Source organism: Bactrocera dorsalis, chromosome 2 (assembly GCF_023373825.1).
Source record: "Bactrocera dorsalis isolate Fly_Bdor chromosome 2, ASM2337382v1, whole genome shotgun sequence".
In the NCBI taxonomy this organism is placed as follows: Eukaryota; Metazoa; Arthropoda; class Insecta; order Diptera; family Tephritidae; genus Bactrocera; species Bactrocera dorsalis.
The window spans coordinates 102,058,438-102,078,781 of NC_064304.1; the positions used below are offsets into that span (position 1 = coordinate 102,058,438).

Here is a 20,344-nt window from a genome sequence, read left to right on the forward strand (position 1 = left end):
CGGTTTTATTTGCAGTAAGGTAAAAATGCTTGCGTATAAATTATATAAGCGAGCACGTGCGCTAAAAGAAAGTAAGTAACGGTGTTGAGTTGTAGAGTAAACTTTTTATTTTCGACACAAAATTGCGAAGATAAAGCTATCTTTTAAGGTTTGACTATAAATGCAACGAAGTTTGAGGGAAATTCAATAAAGTTCGAGAAAAGTTCAATGAAGTTGCCGAAATTATAACAGTTTCAGTTGAAATTAATATTTGCAGTTACATTAACGTACGAGTATATGAAAAATATAGAGTAAGAGACATTAAATGGATTAAAGGGTACAAAAATATCTATTTAAAATAAATCTTCCTTAATAATTTAATTTGATAGAAAAATAAATTCATTGCCAAAAGTAATCGCATATGAAATTTATAAACAAGTGGCAACCTTATGCACAAAAATAAATCTTTTAAATACTTATTTCTTAGTCAATTTAATTTGATACGGAAAAAATGCATTGCTAAATATAATCATATATAGAATTTAGAAACAGGTGGCAACCTTACACACAAAAATATGTTTTTAAAATAAATCTTTCTTAATTGTTTTAATTTGATAGAAAAGAAGAATTCATTGGCAAATCTAATTTTATATACAATTGAAAAGCAGGTGGCAACCTTAAAAATAAAAAAAAACACAAAAATATCTCTTCGAAATACATCCTTGTTAGTCAGTTTAATTTAATACAGAAAAAAAAAATTCAATACAAAATGTAATATTATATACAATTTAGAAACAGGTGGCAACCTTATATACAAATATATCTATTTAAAATAAATCTTTCTTAGTTATTTTAAATTGATAGAAAAAAATTCAATACCATATGTAATGTATAGAATTTAAGTACAGGTGGCAACCTTATACACAAAAATAATAAAGAGTATATCGACAGCATCGAAATAAAACACATAAATAAAGATCAAATGCAAAGAAAAACACACAAATAAATAAGCAAAATCGCTTTGTGTACGCAGATGAAAGCCTTGTCAATCACTGAGTAATTGACGCTTAACAAATGATTGGCCTGTCAAGCGGAATCATGGAAAATAAAATACTTATTTTCTCGTACATATGTGTGTGAGGACCAAAGTTAAGATATGTGAAGTAAAGTAAACTTTGAAATATGAGTTGCATTAGAAACGATGATACATAGCTCAGTAATAGAGGGACCATTTCGGAGGTGCCTACTTTTTTAAAGAAAAAACACAGAAAGCTAAAATTCAATGAAAAGTGTTTATTATCATTCGAAAGAACATTCGTTCTCAATTATTTTTTGAAGGTTATCTCTTTCAAATGTTTGTCGCGACTACGTCTGCGATGATCCATTTAGTTAAAATTTCGATGACTCTATCGAGCATTTCGATTGGTAACTGGCGAATGACAAAAGGTATGTTTTGCTCCAAGGCCTGAATCGAGGCGAGATTGTCCTTATAGACTTTAGACTTTACATATCCTCACAGAAAAAAAGTCGAACGGTGTTATATCACACGGTCTTGGTGGTCAATCGACCTTAAGGTTGAATCTATCTGCTCACTGAAGTGTTCTCTCAATAAATCCATAGATTGATGTCATGCGTGGGAAGTGGCGACGTCTTCTTGAAACCAAATGTCGCCGAGATCACGATCTTCAATTTCGGGCATTAAGTAGTCGGTTATCATGGCACGATAATGGCCGCCATTAACGTTTACAGAACACCGTCATCGTTTGAAGAAATATGAACCGATGATTCCATCGACTCACAAGCCGCACTAAACCGTTTTTTTTTTTTCTGGATGAAATTGCAGCTCTTGCAGCTCTTCAGGTTACTCTTCGCCCCAAATGCGGCAATTTTGCTTGTTTACATACCCAATGAGCCAGAAATAGACCTCATCGCTAAACAAAATTGGACGCGAAAACGTCGGATCTTCATAGACCTTTGAAGAGTTCATAGAGCGAAGCGATGTCACTTGGAAACGTCGAGTTCTTGTACAAGCTGTATTTTGTACACTTTCAATTTAAGATCTCGACGTATAATGCGCCAAGTCGTACAATATGTCCATCGCGGACAAACAACGTGACACGTACTTTTTATATATAAAAATATCCTTCATTCATGCTTAAACAATGTTTCAAATTTTTAAATTAATGCTCATATTATCACATTATATTTCCTTCCTTACCCACATCGTGCTTGTTGTAATTTATTTGAGCATTTCCGACATACGGCCCATTTAGTTTTTGGCACATTTTCGGTTTCGTCTCGGGTTTGCCTCTTAATAGTGCAATTAAAGCTATTAGTATATGTGTTAATGAAGCTTTCGGCACAACTCAATTTCAAGCGTAATTATGTTATACAAAGTTTCATTTTATAATTACTTGCTAATTACCTACAGCGTATAATATAATAGACATGTTTAGTAAAATAATCATCTGTGAATAAATAAAATGGACGCACTAAGCAAATATGTAGTTAGTGTATTAAGGTGAGTTAGTGATGCTTTGGAAAAAATATCGAAGCAGAAACTAAAATATTTTTGGAAAATAATTATGAGAAAGATAAAAGTTATCGAAATGAGTTTAGTGTAGAATTAAGTGAAACGCTTTTTTAATGCTGTTTACGCTTTTCTAAGCTTTCACTAATAGTTTTGAAAATTATGGTGTTCAGAATCATTTTGTTTTCTTTATGCAAAGAAGAGATTAAATTGAAGCTGTGCGTAGAGGAGATGCCTTGAGCTTTTTTTATACTAGGAAAAGCTTTCGATTGACGTTCACATCAAACTTTCACAGGCGTTTTTCAATAGAATTTTTGATTTGCGGGCAGTCCAACGCTTACATATCTTTGATTCTCTTTTGACTCTCTCTTCTTCTTCTCATTTCTTTTTAGGTTTCAAAGAGATTTTAAAATACTATAATGTTCCCGGCAGTTCGGTTTGCTATTAGTGTTACTTGGAAAAAGAAAAAAAAACGACACCCAGCGAATTTCCTAATCAAAACTATTTTTGTGGTCCCTGAGAATGCTAGTACAGTGCTGATTATTACATGCAAACGGTTCTCAGAAAAAGATAATCTCGGAGATTCCGATGTATTTTAGTTTATTTTTACATACTTACATAAGGCTTACGAATCTAAGATCTTATTACTAAAACTAAAACCAGCGACAATGACGTGGATATTTCATACTGATCAGTCTATCGTATACAATTTCGTCGTGGATTCTAAACAATTGCTAAATAAATTTGTCATGACGTACGTTCCATCATCCTATCTACACGACAGTTATTGTTTAAGGATAAATTCTCCACTTCCTTTTATTTCACTCTTGGAAACTAGTACTTAAACTATTGGAATCACTCACTGCGATTTAATAGGTCTCGCTTAATGGATCTGAACTGAAGAACTGGTACTGTAGATAGATTATCAGTACAAAACAACTTGCAAAGCTACCACAATAATATTATTAAAGATGTCACAGTAGGGCGATGTCAAATATCGTCAATATTGAGCCAATTATGATAAAAAAAACGAGGCGACTTTAAAGGCTTTCTTTCACTCGGCAAAACATAGAAAAACATCGCATGGAATTTCTCATGATGTGTCTTTACTTTCAATCAAAACACCTAATGTAAATGTAAGCACTCACACAAGCGTGAATATAGCGGCGACTACAGCACTCCCACATCGAACTAGTCATTTGCAGGCTCATTAAGAAATTTCGCTACAATATAACATAGTTGGGTTGGCTAAAGGCGAAAGTGTGCTTCTATTTGTTTACCTCGCAATTTTGGCTCAACGCCAAGAACGCGTAGCAGACCACACAATTTTGGCAATTGTTACACTTTTACTTTCCTTTCATTGCCGCGTTCTTGTCTCTATATTTCAATCCAACATTTTTTTCTTCATTTTATAGTTCTGTGGATGAGCCAAAAGTATGAATGATTAGACAACTATGTTAATTTGCTTTTAACGGTACATTTAATTGAAATTAGCAGTATCCATTCGGCACTGACAATGTTGTACTATATTATTATTTAAACTGTCGTCATACATACATACAAACATAGTAGGAAAGCAAATAAACATAAAAAGTTTGGTTCGTGTGCGCCTCTTAGAATAATAAACTATTTGAGGAATTACAGAGAATATATACAACTATAAACGCAGCAATACTTGTCTCATTTAACACTCCATTAGTCGAGATTTTACATTGTAAGCTTTCATACCAACAACCAAAGTAGGTTTATTGAGAGTTAAAGAATGGGAGAAAAAACGTTAAATACACAGATAATAAAGCAGACCGTATATAGATCATAGTCTAATAAAGGGGAAGCGGCGGAAGACTTAAATTTTTCGATTCCAAAAAGTTCTTAAAAATTGAAACTGTCTCAAACCGCAGCCTAAAGGATTCTGAGAAAGGATTTAAGCTTGCATTCGCACAAAGTTGTTTTCACTCAAGAACAGAAGCGATTGTTTCCCCGTAAACGTCGTCAATTTGCTGATTTGTCCTGGAACAACTTAAAAAATATAACGATTTTTTTAAGAAAATAATCTTCTCCGATGAGGTTCACTTTCATCTGAGTGATGCAGTAAATAAACAAAACTGTCGAGAAGAACCAGTCGTTCTTCCTTTTCGCTGTTTGGCGCCAATTGAAGATTCTAAGTGTAGCCAGATCCTTCTCCTCCTGGTCTTTTCAAGGGAGTGGAGACCTTCCTTTTCCTGGGCCTCCGCCGGCGGGTACTGTGTGTTAAGAGCTAGAGTATTTTCATCCATTCGGATAACATGACCTAGCCAGTGTCACTTTGTCTTTGATTTTATTGAACTATGTCAATGTCGTCGTATCTCGTACAGCTTATCGTTCTTTCGACTGCGGTATTCGCTGCAAATCTTCCGCAAGACCTTTCACTTGAACACTTCTAAGGCCGACTCTCCAGATGATCTCATTGTACATGCCTCTACACCATATAGCAGGACGGACATTACTTCTCAATTGCCTACTTAGTCCGAAGTAGCACCTATTGGCAAGAGTTATTCTGCGTTGGATTTCGAGGCTGACATTTTTGTTGTTTTTAATACTGGTTCCAAGATAGACGAAATTATCTACAACTTCAAAGTTATGACTGTCAACAGTGACGTGGGAGCCTAGTCGCGAGTGTGACGACTGTTTAGTTGATGACAAGAGATATTTCGTTTTGTCCTTGTTCACTACCAGGCCCATTTGCTTCGCAACCTTATCCATTCTGGAGAAAGCAGAACTAACGGCGCGGCTGTTGACGCCAAAGTTTACAACATCTTCGGCATAGACTAGAAGCTGTACACTCTTGTAAAAGACTTTACCTGCTCGACTAAGTTCTGCAGCTCGAATTATTTTCTCCAAGTATTGATTGACGAAGTCGCACGAAAAGTAGTCGCCTTGTCTGAGACTTGAGTCTGACAACCGAATTAGTTTTGCAGGGACACCAAATTCAGACGCAGCGGCTAAAGGCAGCTTATTTTCGTGCCTTCAATATTTTTCAATTTCGAGCGCTGCTTAATCAAGCTTTGAAACATTGTTTCGTAAAACGATGCTTCAGCGTATGCTAAAGAATCCATGTGCTATATTAAACTCCTAAGCAAACTAATTTTAAACCTATTATCAGACATATGTAGACTGCTTGCAATAGATCAAGCAAGTCTGCCAGAAATCAGTTAGCAAACACACCTATGTACTTTAACACTCAATTTATCCTTACAAACAACCCACATATAACAATAAACCTAATGGTTATGTGCGTAAGTTTATTTCACTGCAGTTGATATATCCTGACAACACGCCATTGAAGGAAACCAAATATGATCAAATCCTTTGTGCAATGACTTTCTGTCTGTCCATTGTTCACCAAAGAACAAAAGGACGAACATTTCAAACATACACGAGTACATATACATTAAGAACATAGGACATGTTCGAACAAAAGAGAATCGACAAACTCATTGTGAGTTGACATGTGAAATTCGCGAAGTTAACGTTTTAATTATTTGGAAAAAATGGATGTAAATAAAAAATAATAAAGAAATGAAAACGCTAAGACAAAACTCAGTAGAATTTGCCGAAGAATTGGTTCTTGATCTTGAGAAAATAGTGCAAAGAACATTGCCGGCAGGTACATGGCTGTGATGTGAGTTGTAAGACTCCGAAAAGCTTGGTATATTAAGAGTTCCGAACAAGAACACGCGGATATTCTCTCCTCGTTCAACTGAATTTCTGAAAACTTGAATCACTACAGATACCACACCTTTTTTCTGCTCACATACCGACGGGGGATACGTATGTGAATGGAGAAAAGTCGCTGGAGAATAGGCGCAATGAAGTTTTTCATGGATAGCTCGAAGCTAAGAGGGAAGATTGGAGGGAATATTTTTTTTTAAGAAGCTCACTTTAGACTACTGGTCGACGCTGGTCTCTTGTGCAACTGCTAATTCCGTTCGGCCTGGAATAAGTAAATAACGCAGGTGATCTGCTGCACTACTCCGACCTTTTAAAACTAACCTGTATAGGGAACTCCGAATCTGCTGCTTTACCTAAACTGTATTATTCTTGCTCTAGATATAAAGGGGTAGTGAATCGTAGAACCCAGAAGATTTCTACTTTTGAGGTTACTGATTTCTGACACCTTTTATAGGGAATTTCTTTCTTATTCCTGGACATAAATATGTATTGATCGATTATAAAATATTTCAAAGCATATATGTTTTACATGGAAATACTTTAAATATTTACCGTAATATAGGTCTATGCATGTGTGACTGCATAAACAATGCATTCAATTTGCGGTGTTACGCAGGAAATCACTACAACGTGGGAAATGAGTCAAACTAGGGCGATGCATAATTGTAATGGCTGAGTGGGTGCTACTAATAGTTTCGCTGGAAGGAAGTATTTCAACTCTTCTAGGGCGTGGGTGTTAACAAGTGGTGCGTGGCACAGCTTGTAAGGACTAATAAATGTAAAAGGAAACTGCTGAACTGCTACATGTGGGCGATATGCAACTGATACCCATACAAACATTTTTTTTTTTATATTTCAACGAAGAAAACATTAAATAAATCTGGCAATTAAAAGCAAACTTATTTCAATGTTACGATATAATCGATAAATTTCGATAAACAAAATAAACGATATTTTTTCGCTTGTTTTAATCGAAATATTTACCGTTTATACAAATCTATACATTTATCGATTATATAAATCGATATATTTATCGATATAAATATTGAAAGTAGCTGCATCCAATAATATATTAAATATGTGAAATTTGTTCTGAAATTACATAAATCGATAAATATATCGATAATATAAATAATAACATATCGATTTATATAATCGATAAATCGATATTTTTCTAGATGTTTCTACGCGATCATATTTAGAAATTTCAAAACAAACTCACATATTAAATATACTTTTGGATCAAGCTACTCGCAACTCGCTCATCGTATTTCTATTCTAATATTTACTACCATAATCTCGATTATTCAGTGCACTTTTGAATTACTCACACTATTTTTTCGATATATATCTCATATTTAACTGCTCGCACTGGGGCAATTCGCGTAATCAATAAAAAAATTTCCAGCCGTCAATTAATATCACTCATTAGGGCCCATAAATTTAATGACTTTAGGCGAAATTGTGACAATTGAAAGAGACATTTTGATCACTAAAACTGAAACCATAAAATGTGAATCGCTTGACGCATCAACTATTGTGGGAATATTTAACTGGCACAAATTCAAAATCATTTCTAAAATTTTGTGCATTACATACAATTATTCCCTATTCATATTGTATAAATAAATACACATTACTCATTATATTTTTTTTTTTGAAAAAAACTGCGATATTTATATTAAAATTGAAACTGTAAATTATTTATAGAACCATAAAAATTTAACGATTTCGAATGCCATATTAGGTCAACTAAAATGCGATTAATTTTTATCGAAATAATTAGAGGACGCTTGATTCTGAATTAAAACGATAAAACTAAAGCCAAACCATAATGAGATTAAAAATCAGAAATCTAGATGTTATCGATTATTTTTTAACGAAATAATTAAAAACAATTGATTCTTAACGAAAACAATAAATCAAAGTATTACCACCAAGTATGATTAAAAATGTGAAACTCAGACGCTATCGATTATTTTTCATCGAAATAATTAAAGAACGCTTGATGCTCAAATAAAACAATAAAATGAATGTATAGCAGTCAAGTGTGATTAAAAATGAGAAATCCAGATGTTATCGATAAAATGAGTTTAAACAATCGATATTTTTTTTAATTAAAGCACAATATAAAAATGCATAATAATTCATATGGCATCAAGATAAACATTAAATAATATACAACAAAAAACCAATATATAATATTTACAAAATAAAAATGATCGAAATACATATGTATGTTTAAATTAAGTAATCGAAAGATTTATACACCCGTATTTACCAAATTATATTAAAGTAAATTATAAAGCAGAAAAAATTCGAATGATAGTAAGCAGTAGGAATGTCAACAATAATATTAAAAATAGACTAAACATAAATCTTAATTTAACCATAGACAATTAGCTCACAAAATTAGTGAAATATACGGTGATAGACCAAAAAGTTAAAGTTATCGATAATCTCCTTCAAGTTTTTGGTAAATCGTAATATAAGTACGTGTGGCTGAAATAATTAATATTTCATAACATTTCATATAAAACAGTAATTAAACTTAAAATTATAAAACAACGGTAATTAATTATAAATTATTGATTAATTATTATCGTATTAGAATTTACTGTAAAAAAATGTTAAATTGGAAATGTTAACGCACAAATATAAACTAGGATTCTTTATTATCGACGCAGAAATATTGTTATCGATTAATATTTATCGGTTGATTTTATCGATAAATTAAAAACTATAATGTAGTGAAAAATTAAATTGAAAAAAAATTACAAAAATGAATTATTATAGTAATCGATTATTCAAAAAATTATACATTTTTCGGTTTAAATCAATAGTACTCCAAAAACCGTTATCGACTATTTGTTATCGCACAAAATGTGAGCGCAGATATAATGTTATCGTTTGTTCCTGATCGATAAATTAAAAAAACATGATTGAGTAAAATATTAAATTAAAAAGAAAATTTCAAGAATTATTACTATGGTTAACGATTATTCAAAACATATTTTTTTTTTCATTTAAGGACACTGAAAGAACTTAAAATGGATAAGTCAGTTTTAAAAATAACAAAATGCTGACTTTAAATCTTTAAATAAATAAGTTAACTTTAAAAACAACAATTTGCTGATTGCTTACTAAAAAACGTTCAAAAATAACAAATACTGCATCACAACGCCATCTGGTGGTTGTTTTAAATCAAAAATGAACAACAAAAAATATATATTTATCGACCTCGAACAATAGTACATCAAAAGGAGGAAATGTTCGCGCACAAAAATTGTTATCAACTATTTGTTATCGCGCAAAATTTCAGCGCACAAATATCGATTATTTTTATCGATAAGTAAAAAAATAATGATTGGGTGAAAAATTAAATTAAATAGAAGAGTAAAAAACTTGGTTATAATAGTTATCGATTATTATATTGTTTGGTGTTATCGATTATTTTTTATCGATAAATAAAGAAAAAAAAATTTGTGAAAAATTAAATTAAATAGAAGAGTACAAAATTTTGTTACAATATTTATCGATTATTAAAATTTTTCCAATTTATTAAAACAGAAAGAACTAAAAATAGATAAGTCAGCTTCAAATATAACAAAAATATATAAATTTCGACCTTTAAACAATAATACATCATTTATGTATATCCCGTTTAATTTAATGCTTTCACACAATAATTATTTTTGAATGAATTATTCTAATTTTTTATAGGCCTACTTTGATCACACCTACAAAGTGCCATCATGTAGGTTGAAAATAAATTTGTGTTTTTATTATGCTTTTATTGCAAAAAATACGCAGATAAATATTGAGCTTTGTAATTAAACAAAATAAATGAGCCACTATAAAAAAGTTTTGGGCTACAAACATTTTTTGTTGTTGAAAAATGAAAGGCAGTAATTCAATCATGCGAGTAAATTTAATAATAATGAATACGATGAAATTTTTTTATTGTCCTTTGAAGTTATTTTTTATTGTCCTTTCAAGCCATTTATTTATCTATTTTGCGCTATTAGTTTTTTGTTTTACTTTTTTTTAATAATTCTAAAGCACTACAAATTGTTTTCAAGTGAATACTTCTATTTTAAATTAGTTTTTTCACAATGAATGCAGAAAGTTATGTTGTTCACTGCTCTTTTCATCTTAAACAATTGCAAATTTTTATTAATTTTTTTGTTTTTATTTTTCCTTCTTTGGAAAATATTTCACAGTTCAAGCATTGCATGGTCATCCGCAATCCAGTCAATTTATCTAACATTCATTGTATGTCAGCAACGAAACTTTGTGCGATTCTACATCTCCACTTGAAACTTTTCATGGGAAATGCTTCAATTTCCCTTTTTCAGTTGGAGATGCCATGAATAGCTGCTTCCATAAATATGTATACATTTATGTACTGCGTATTTACCACGTAGTGAATTTTCTAGTAAATCAGGAAAAATACGAATTTACAACTAGAATATTCTAACCAAAATTGCACTAGTCCGAGTAGTATCAAACTTATATCCAATTGTCCGGAAAGTTAGTTCAGAAAGATAGCAATGCTTCTCGACGAAACCATAGAAATATAAAGGAAAAAGAAATATAAAACAAAATTCGAATTTATATTGTTCCTAAGTATATAGTTTTAACTAAACAGTGATACATATATCTTTTTCGAACTATCAGACTGTATATTTCCCCACAGCAATCTGACAACTGATAAAAACTTAAGTCATTAACATAGAAAATAGCACTTGCTTTTGTGAAAAAAAGCACCGTCGGCTAACTAGTTGAACTCTGTTTCAGGCCAGCTATAAAATAATTTATTACTTCTTGATTTTCCTGCTAGGTTTGTAGTAAAATATGTTTTGCTGGCAGCATTTGTAAGTCTGGTATTTAAAATTTCAATTGAATGTTAAATCATCTACACAATATCTAAGTGTAAATGAAACTAACTTTTAAAGCAGTTGAGAAGTTTCTCGTGAAATGTAGAAAAAGCGCAAAGTGATTGTGTACAATCAAGCTGGATTTTACTTAGACGTAAAAAGTTGAGGAATCCTGATTGCAACATGGACTTACATAATTGAATTGAATATAGAGTCCATTGATATTTAAGGAATGTGGAAGGTTCAAGCAAAAAACATGCATTCCTTTTCATCTTCACACAATCAAAGCAGAAGCAGTAATCACGTAAGAAAGACTAATTTGGTGCGGAGTTGAGGTTTGTTTCTGGTCTGGTAGTGTACGAGGGCAAGACGAAATATCTCTTGTCATGAAACAAACAGTATTTGCACTAGCGACTAGGCTCCCACGTCACTGTTGACAGTCATAACTTCGAAGTCGTAGATAATTTCCTTTATTTTTCAAATAGTATTAACACCAACAACAACGTCAGTCTCGACATCGGAATATAATTATTGTCAACAGATGCTACTTCAGACTGAGTAGGCAATTGAGAAGTAAAGACCAAGCTCTGCAAGTACCCATTATTCCCGTCCTTCTATGTGGTGCTGAGACATTGGCGATGATTGTCATCTGATGAGTCGACATTACGAGTTTTCAAGAGAAAGGTTCTACGGATGATTTATGGTCCGTTGCGCATTGGCAACGGCGAATACCGCAGTCGATGGGACGTGATAGTTCAGCGAATTAAGAAACAGAATGAATAAAAACACTCCAGCTCTGAGATTATTCGAGGCAGTACCCGCCGGGGAAAGCAGAGGAAGAGGAAGACCTCCACTTCGTTGGAAGGATCAGGCGGAGAAGAAACTGTCTACACTTGTAATCTTCAAATTGCGCCGAAAGGCGAAAAGAAAAACCGTCTGGTGCGCTGTTGTGCTGTTGTAAACTCGGTTATAACCGCCCAAACAGTGTCTACGCCAATAAAGAAGTAAAAGGAGTCCTTAGAATAACGTCAAGTTTGACGGTAAATGTTATTTTACATTTACTGCCCACAGACTTCTTCTCTAGACAACTGGCAGCAGAGTCAGCTGTTAGACCGAAAAAATACTTCCTGTTAGTCGTCTCTAAAAAGAGGGATTATAAAGTGCTTAGTAAGTTCCCATTTCTACCCAATACCACTGATTTTCGAAATCCTACAGAATCCAACTTAAATTAGGTCACTAATATTGTCTTTTCTTCCAAAGAAAAGTGGAAAAGGGAAGAAATGGACAGGGATACAGGGATAAGTATCTACACCGATCGGTCCTAACCTGATAATCGAGTGGAAAACGGTGTCTTCTCTACAATATATTTATGAATACAGTTAGCCAAACGACTTTGAAATCACTAAAGTTTCATAGGGTTTTATCAAAGATTGTTTAAAAATGCCATGATCTTTTCGTGGATCTAACATTCGGTTTCACGATTAACTCGCAATTGATTCCAGGCCATAGTCATATTACTGGTATGAAGCAGATGAATTAGCCAGAGCAGCCACTACCCTGCAGCTAGAATCCGAAAAAATAGGTGACTTATATAATATACAAAATGTTATAAACATAGTTGAGTCTCGGTAGAGTCGAGATCTAACTTGCTTGACAAGCAAGCCAACGTGAAACACCGACTGGGAACACCGAACAATGGCTATGGTAGAAGTTGTCTAGAAGTGGAAGAAGAGGAGTCTTTAAAACATTTTCTATGCGAATGCAAGGCTTTGCCTAGAAAAAGAACCGGTACTATTGGCCGAGTATTTCTTGACGAGCACAGGGTGATTCAGAGGGGACATAATAGAGTGAGGTGCTTTTAGTGACAACAACTTTAACAATGTGTTTTCTAAAGGCCTAGCTGCATCGTCAGACATTCACTCTGCCTACCTATGTATCCAGCTAAAAGTCTACGACAATCTAATATGCGGCATATTCAGCTGACATTTTGACATTTACTATTCGTTGTAGGGCACAAGTAATGATTACGCTAACGGTAATATGTGTAAGTACATATGTACTACATATTATGCATGCGTTCCACTCGGCGAAAACGCATGAAAAACGTCAAAATTATGTCAGCAAATGTTCCTCAACATTTCACAGCTTCATGATTTCGCATAAATATGTGAGGAACATTGGGACATGCGTTCGCCACATGTGTGTGTGTTTGTGTGTGTTGAAGACACATGTATGAGTGCAGAAAATTTTGCAATTACAGTACTAAATACGGATGCCAGCATAAGGTGAAACGTGACGAGCATACATAATTATGGATTTTGAGACACATTAGCTCAGTTAAACGGTGTCTCTACAGCTAAAATGCTTGAGTGCACGCACGCTTACATACTAATATACATATGTATGTACGTCATTCATACATTAATTTTGAAACGCAACGTAAGCATGAAAGCGCTGAGTGCAAGCTATACTGCACTTAATGAACCCCTCACAGTCATTTGGAAAATTTTTATATTTTTCCCGGAAGATTTAATTTGGAGAACAAGAAGAAGCACAAAAAAAATATATATGGAATGCCTATATTCTGTGCAGGATCTCTTTCACCTCTCAATTAAAAAAGAAAGATTTTTATATACAACACACATGCCGGCTATGTGTCAAACACAGGTGGCATCATCCAGGTCACCAAGTTTAGGCGCTAATGGCCGCCAAGGGGGACATGGAAATCGGTAAATTGCTTTTTGGGCGATTGCCACGCCTCTAGTACTTCTACGCAAACGCTTGATATGTTAAATGAAAGCCCTGAATGTACTCTAGGTGATCCATATGATCATCATTTATCTAGCTTACATGCTCCGGCCGCTAGATGACGCGGTATGGCGGAAAAACACGAAAAATAGTATTTCTGCATTCTAGTACATAGACACGCCCCTAGACCTGGTAGGCGGGTTATTGATGGTGATAACGAAAGCCTTGATGTGTCTTTATAAGATAATGTTGCATACACATTTTTTATATACAATAAGATTTTGGTGGAAATCGGCAAATGACGCATAAATTACTATTAAAAGAAAGCAATTAAACTCATCGATACGAACCGCGCCAACCCCTAACCGCAATGAAAATATTTCTAACTATAAACTTTTTGTGCTGCAAAAATCGGAAATAATGCTATATTAATCAACATAAAATGAGTTATTTATAGCGCTTCCTTGTGCCAACGGCATCCGCATCCGCATCTGCACGACCAATTTGAGTTGATTGCATAGTTTTGTTTATGCAATAAAATTGCACAATATTGTGCGTGATTTTGCATGCAAATAAAATTTTTAATTTTTATGTGAGGCCACGCGCAGTTGTAAATTAATTTAATTTCAATAAATATTTTATTAATTTCGTGCCTGCATAGAAACTGCTGTGAGAGTTTTTTAGTCTCATTCATTTTTGCTTACACATTTTGAGATATATTCTCAATTTTATGCATTAAAGCGCTCATTTTTGAAAATACACTCATTTTTATGCTCTTGTGTATTTTCGCACTCATACTTTTTTGTCGTAAATAATACTTAAAGAATTACACACGATCGCCGACTGCGCTAAAAACAGGTCTTCCACTGCTGCGGAGACAGAGGAAGGTAGTTCCATCCTAGAAAATATTGGCCCTACAATGACTTTATCTTCTTCTTTGCTGGCGTAGACACCGGTTATAGCCGAGTTAACAATAGCAAGCCAGTCGTTTCGTCTTTTCGCTTTTTGGCGCCTAATTCTAGATACCAAGTGCAGCCAGGTCCTTTTCCACCTGACCTCTGCAACGACGTGGAGGTCTTCCTCTTCGGCTGCTTACACCGGCGGCTACTGAATCTAAAACATTCAAAGCTGGAGCGTTTTCTGCCATCCGGACGACATAGTCTAGCCAGCGCAGCCGCTGTCACTTTTGTAGGCTGAACTATGTCAATGTCGCCATATATCTCGCACAGCTCATCGCTCCATCGACTGCAGTATTTAAAGTCTTCCGCAAAAGTTTTCTCTCGAGCACGCCTAATGCCGAATCATCAGACGTACATGGCTTCGCACCATACATATAGAAGGACGGGGATGATGAGGGACTTGTAGAGATTGGTCTTTGTTCGTCGAGAGAAAACTTTACTTTTCAATTTCCTACTCAATTCGAAGTACCATCTATTAGATGAAGTTATGACTGTTAAAAGTGACGTGGAAGCAAATTCGAGAGTTTGACGACTGTTTGTTGGATAACAGGAGTTATTTCGTCTTGTCTTCATTCACAACCAGACCCATACGCTTCGCTTCCTTATCCTGTCTGGAGACCGAATAGATGGGGATGGACAGACAATTAAATTTATCTTACAATTCTGGTAATTTTTACTTTAAGAACCCCTGATTGATTTTGACAAATTATGAATTCGCTTATCGCGTAACCGACTTTCAGAATGACCTGCTTAAAAATGTCTGGTAGTGGGAGGGACTTTTTTGTTTAGGATGAGCTCAAATGCAAAAACTAAGTATGAAGTGAAGTGAAGAGTGATTCGTCTTCGGTGGTTGGTTTTCTTAATTTCTTGAAAGACAACTGCCAAACAAATGGCTGCATACCACTTAGAGTTTACAGTTCTGCGTTACTCCAGTGACATAGTCGCGACATGTCCGATTTAATTCCTTTTTTTGGCCGAGATGAATATTTTAAGTTACTGTAAACAAGACATGTATATAACATGAAAAAAGTTATAATTTATTAAAGATTTTTGAGTTGCCAGATTGCAGCACTAGGGTTACCAACTCCTGAAACATAAAAGACAACTTACGTATATCTAAGACGGTAATATGATTTCATCCCGAACGGTTCAGGTGTTTCGAAGATACTTTTATCAACGACTCAACGAATTAATTTCAAATAGTGAGACGATATTCGGAGAATATTTTCAAATACGCGTTTAAGTACATTCGACACCTATGCATAAAAAATTACCTCTCAAGGAAAACTCACATCAATGATAAAGTGATTTTCGGAAGAGATGGAATTTATGAAAAAAAATGTCTCTGCAGCATATTAATCATTCAGAAATGGCTTAACAAGCCAACTTAAGCAGATTCCGATTTTGTGTTGGCATCAACAGCCAAAACACACTCAAAGGCAGCGTCGCCACTCACAAACGCTTCGCACTCACACAATTCACTCCCACAGTAACGAAGCCGTGCGAATTTTATTTTGCACTCAAAACCGCAAGCTCACATTTACTTTGCAGTGTTGCTTTTGCTTTTGCCGTTGCTTTTGCCTTTGATTATAGATTTATTTTTTCGTATTTTCGCATTTTTATTCTTTTGCTCCGCAGAGTAAAACAAACGCGCTTCGTGCCAACCAATGACTTCGTTGTTTCAACGCACGTCGCGGCGCTGCGTTTGCCAAGCATCAAAACGAACACTCAGTTCTAATTGAATTGCGCTAGCAAACGAATGTTATTGAATGTGAAACGGCTAGTTCGCGTGGAGATTGCTGAAACGAACGCGCGCGCACACAACAGATCAACGACGCACTCTAACGGCAACGCGTGCGATTTCCGTATAGTCCAAAGGCGAGCTTCAATTCAGAATATGTATTGTTTTTTTTTAACTGACACGGCGCCGCGGCGATCTTTACCAGCAACCGTTGTTATATACTGACTCGAGACTTTTGTTCGTCGCCATCCGCAGTGCACGCGATTTCCGCCTATGTCGTTGTAGTTGTTGTCATCAGCGCGTATTTAAAGTGACAGTCGTGTCATTGGAATCGTAAATTTAGCGATAAATACATATCAATTTGTGATTCGTTTAATAAATTAGCATAATGATCTCTTATATAAACAAATGAATATTGTGCCGACAAACATATGCATTACAGTATGTTTGCGTAAATATAAGTACAGCAACAGCAACAACAGCAGCTGCAACGAAAGTGATCAGTAAGCAAAATGTTGGAAATATTTTAATTGAGCAAGACAGATATGGTACAGATGCATATACATATGGTATAAATACATATGCACATACATATATCTAGATCGGTTCGTGCTATATAATAATTCCATATAGGAAAATGGCAAGTGTTAATACGCGAGTATGGCAAACATCAATATTTATCAGTGCATAATGTTTATACAACAATAATAATAATAATTTTTTTTATCTATGTGTGCAATAAAGCCAAGCAACGCTAATTGCTTAACTGCTGGCCTTTAGTCTCAAATCAGTGTAACTAATTAAGCCTGAATAATGAAAATATAAGCTGAAAATTACATAAAAATAATAATAAAATAAATAAATAAAAATACCGCAGCAACACGAAAAGCAATTCGAATTGAAAAGAAAAAAAAAATTTATTAAAAAAAAATATTTATAAAAATATAAAAAAAATTGAAAATTTAAGCGGAAAATTAAATTATATAAAAAATTAAGAGAAAAAATTGTGAAAAATAAGCAAATAAAAATTTCGACATAGAACGAATATTTATTTAAATAAAAATATTTAATAAACGGTATTATGATTTCATGCCAAACGGTTCAGCCGTTTCGAAGATATTTTCCCCGCCGACTCAACGAATTAACTTCAAATAGAAAACAAATAAAAATATTTAATAAATATAAATAGTAATTATACAGGGGTTTCCACTAAGAGTGATATGAATTATTAAAAAAAACACACATTTCTAAGGAAACTCAAATGTTTTTCATTTAAGGGGTTACATGGATAAAAAAAAACAGCTATTTTTCAACAATTTTTTTCTCATATAAAAAATTAAATATTTTATTAGAATTCTTTATTGTTACAAACATACACTATTAACAAAGAAATTCTGAAATTTTTGGAAAAAAATATTTTAAACTCGGCCATTGCGACGCCAACTTGGTCGAAGGAAAAAAAACCAGAAATTACCTTTTTCCAGTTTCGAGAAAAACGCGTTTAAAGACGGCGCACTTAGCCTAGTTAGCCTCCAGCTCAAGTTCTCAAGGCTACATCTTCGAAACTGTTACTCAGATAATATAAAATTTATGACAATATTTTAAAGGTGTTGTATAATTTAACAAGACAAAAAAATTTGATTTTTTTTAAACCCGTAAACCCTTAATAAATATAAATAATAATTACATATACAGAGTTTTCAATAAGAGTGATATGAATTCTTAAAAAATCCACACACACACACACATTGTAAAGGAAATTTAAAGTTTTTTATTCAATGTAAAGTACAATCGATACAATTCAGAATATAACATTGTTCAAATGGCCGCCAGTACTTCTTTTGCAGCAACGAATTCGATGAACCCAATTTTTGAGTACTTTTTCCACTAAATACAGTCGTATGACAAGAATAGAACGTTCGATATTGACTTCTAAAGCGTGAAGAGAGTCTGCTTTTTTTCTAAAGACCAATGACTTCAGATAATCCCACAGCAGCAGTCTAACAGTGTTCAATCACAACTTTTTGGTGGCCTTTCAATGTCACAATTTCTTGAAATAATCGAATCTCCAAACCTTTGTCGCAATAATTTGGTTGTTGCATGTGCTGTGTAGCGCGTAGCACTCTCTTGTTGGAACCAGATATTGACAAGATCAACTTCTTCCAATTGTGGCCATAAAATGTTTGTTATCATTGATCTGTAGCGCTATCCATTGACAGTAACGGTGTCACCAGCTTCATTTCGAAAAAAGTACGGTCCATTGATTCCACCCAAGACCAAAACCCCCTTCGAACTGTCAATTTAGGTGAATGTAATAGTTGTTCATGAACAATTTGAGGATTTTCTTTGAACCACAATCAAAAGTTTTATTTATTTACCACACCACTCCTTTTTCCTTTGATATAACCAATATATACTAATTTTCTAACCAAAACTGTGCGAATCATGGACCTCAAATTAAGAGTTATGCCAAAGTGCAAAGTGGAAAAATAAAACCTGTTGCGTTATTAAAAATATATTGCATATAGAGATACATGTATATGAATATATCTGAAATTGTGCGAATATAAAGAAAACGTGTGCGAAAGAAAGATGACAAAAAAATCAGAAAAATCAACGACCGTGATTTGAATAAAACAGCGAATTCGAATGCAAATTATTTGCAAGATTTTGCCATTTCGAACTTAATAAGAACACATTCGCGCTTATAAATATGCATCAAAGTTTGTATGCAGCTTTTAAGCAATTGGGTGTTTGTGGCATTCTACGTATACATACATACATAGAGGTTTAACCAAAACAATATTTAAAGCATCTAATTTTATTTAAGTAACTCAAACAATAAGATTTAAAATGACCTTTTCAAACGCTTGTGCAATAAGTAAAGGAGTATACAAGCTTGAGTCAGCTCATATGGCATGCCGCAAGCATGTTATATACAGATAATTAACAATAAATATCCCAAAATTAGTGAATAAACTAAGAATAAATATTTGTACTTATTATTGATCAATTTTTGTTAACTAATTCTCCGGTTTAAAGTACAAAAAAGTTAAAAAAAATAATCATTTTATGAATTGTGTCCCTGGCTAAATTCCCAAGTAACCAAGTTTTTCCCCAACTAAAAATATAAGATACCAGCAGCTCACTCTATTTAGCTTCCAATTTGAAGAAAGAGGATGTCATTGAGACGATGGGCTGTCAACATCGCACTTTTAGTGTTTTTTATACTCAATTCCGCACACGGAAGCTGCTTAGGAAGCCAACTGTGCTGCACTTTATTTCATGACATTGACTTCTCTCCCGTGGCCAAATTTATAAGTATTAATACTAAGATATAAATAGAGAGCTTTTGCAGAGGTGGCACTTTAATTAAATTTTTTTTTAAATAAAAGGAGACAGTCATTGTGACATAACTACACAATACATACTTATGTATGCAGACGCAACATTTTTTGTAACTATGAAAGTGTGATCCACTTCGAAGTTTCCTAAACAGAACTCCGAATTTAATGGGGAATGTTTATTATCATTCGAAAGAACATTCTTTGGCTTTAATTTTTTTAGATTATCTCTTCTAAATATTGGCCGCGACTACGTCTCAGGTGGTCCATACGTTGAGTCCAATTTTCGTTGACTAGTTCGAGCATTTCGACTGGTAAGTGGCGAATAATAAGCGTGATATTTTGCTCCAAGGCCTGAATCGAAGCGGGATTGTCTACTTAGACTTTATGCTTTACATATCCCCATAGGAAAAAGTCTAACGGTGTGATACACACAACGATCTTGGTGGCCA

At 33.9% G+C, this 20,344-nt stretch overlaps 1 protein-coding gene across 2 annotated transcripts in view; it reads left to right on the forward strand.

The window, feature by feature from the left end:
* Positions 1 to 20,344, forward strand: part of LOC105230478 (atrial natriuretic peptide receptor 1) — a 107,305-nt gene that overhangs the window by 36,229 nt on the left and 50,732 nt on the right. Inside the window, exon 1 of one of the 2 annotated variants that reach the window (XM_011211263.4) lies at positions 16,353 to 17,051. The exons of the other annotated variant lie outside the window; for it this stretch is intronic. The gene's annotated coding sequence lies outside the window, so the exon portion shown is untranslated. Of the gene's footprint in view, positions 1 to 16,352; positions 17,052 to 20,344 lie in introns of those variants that run through there. 2 annotated transcript variants of the gene reach the window in all.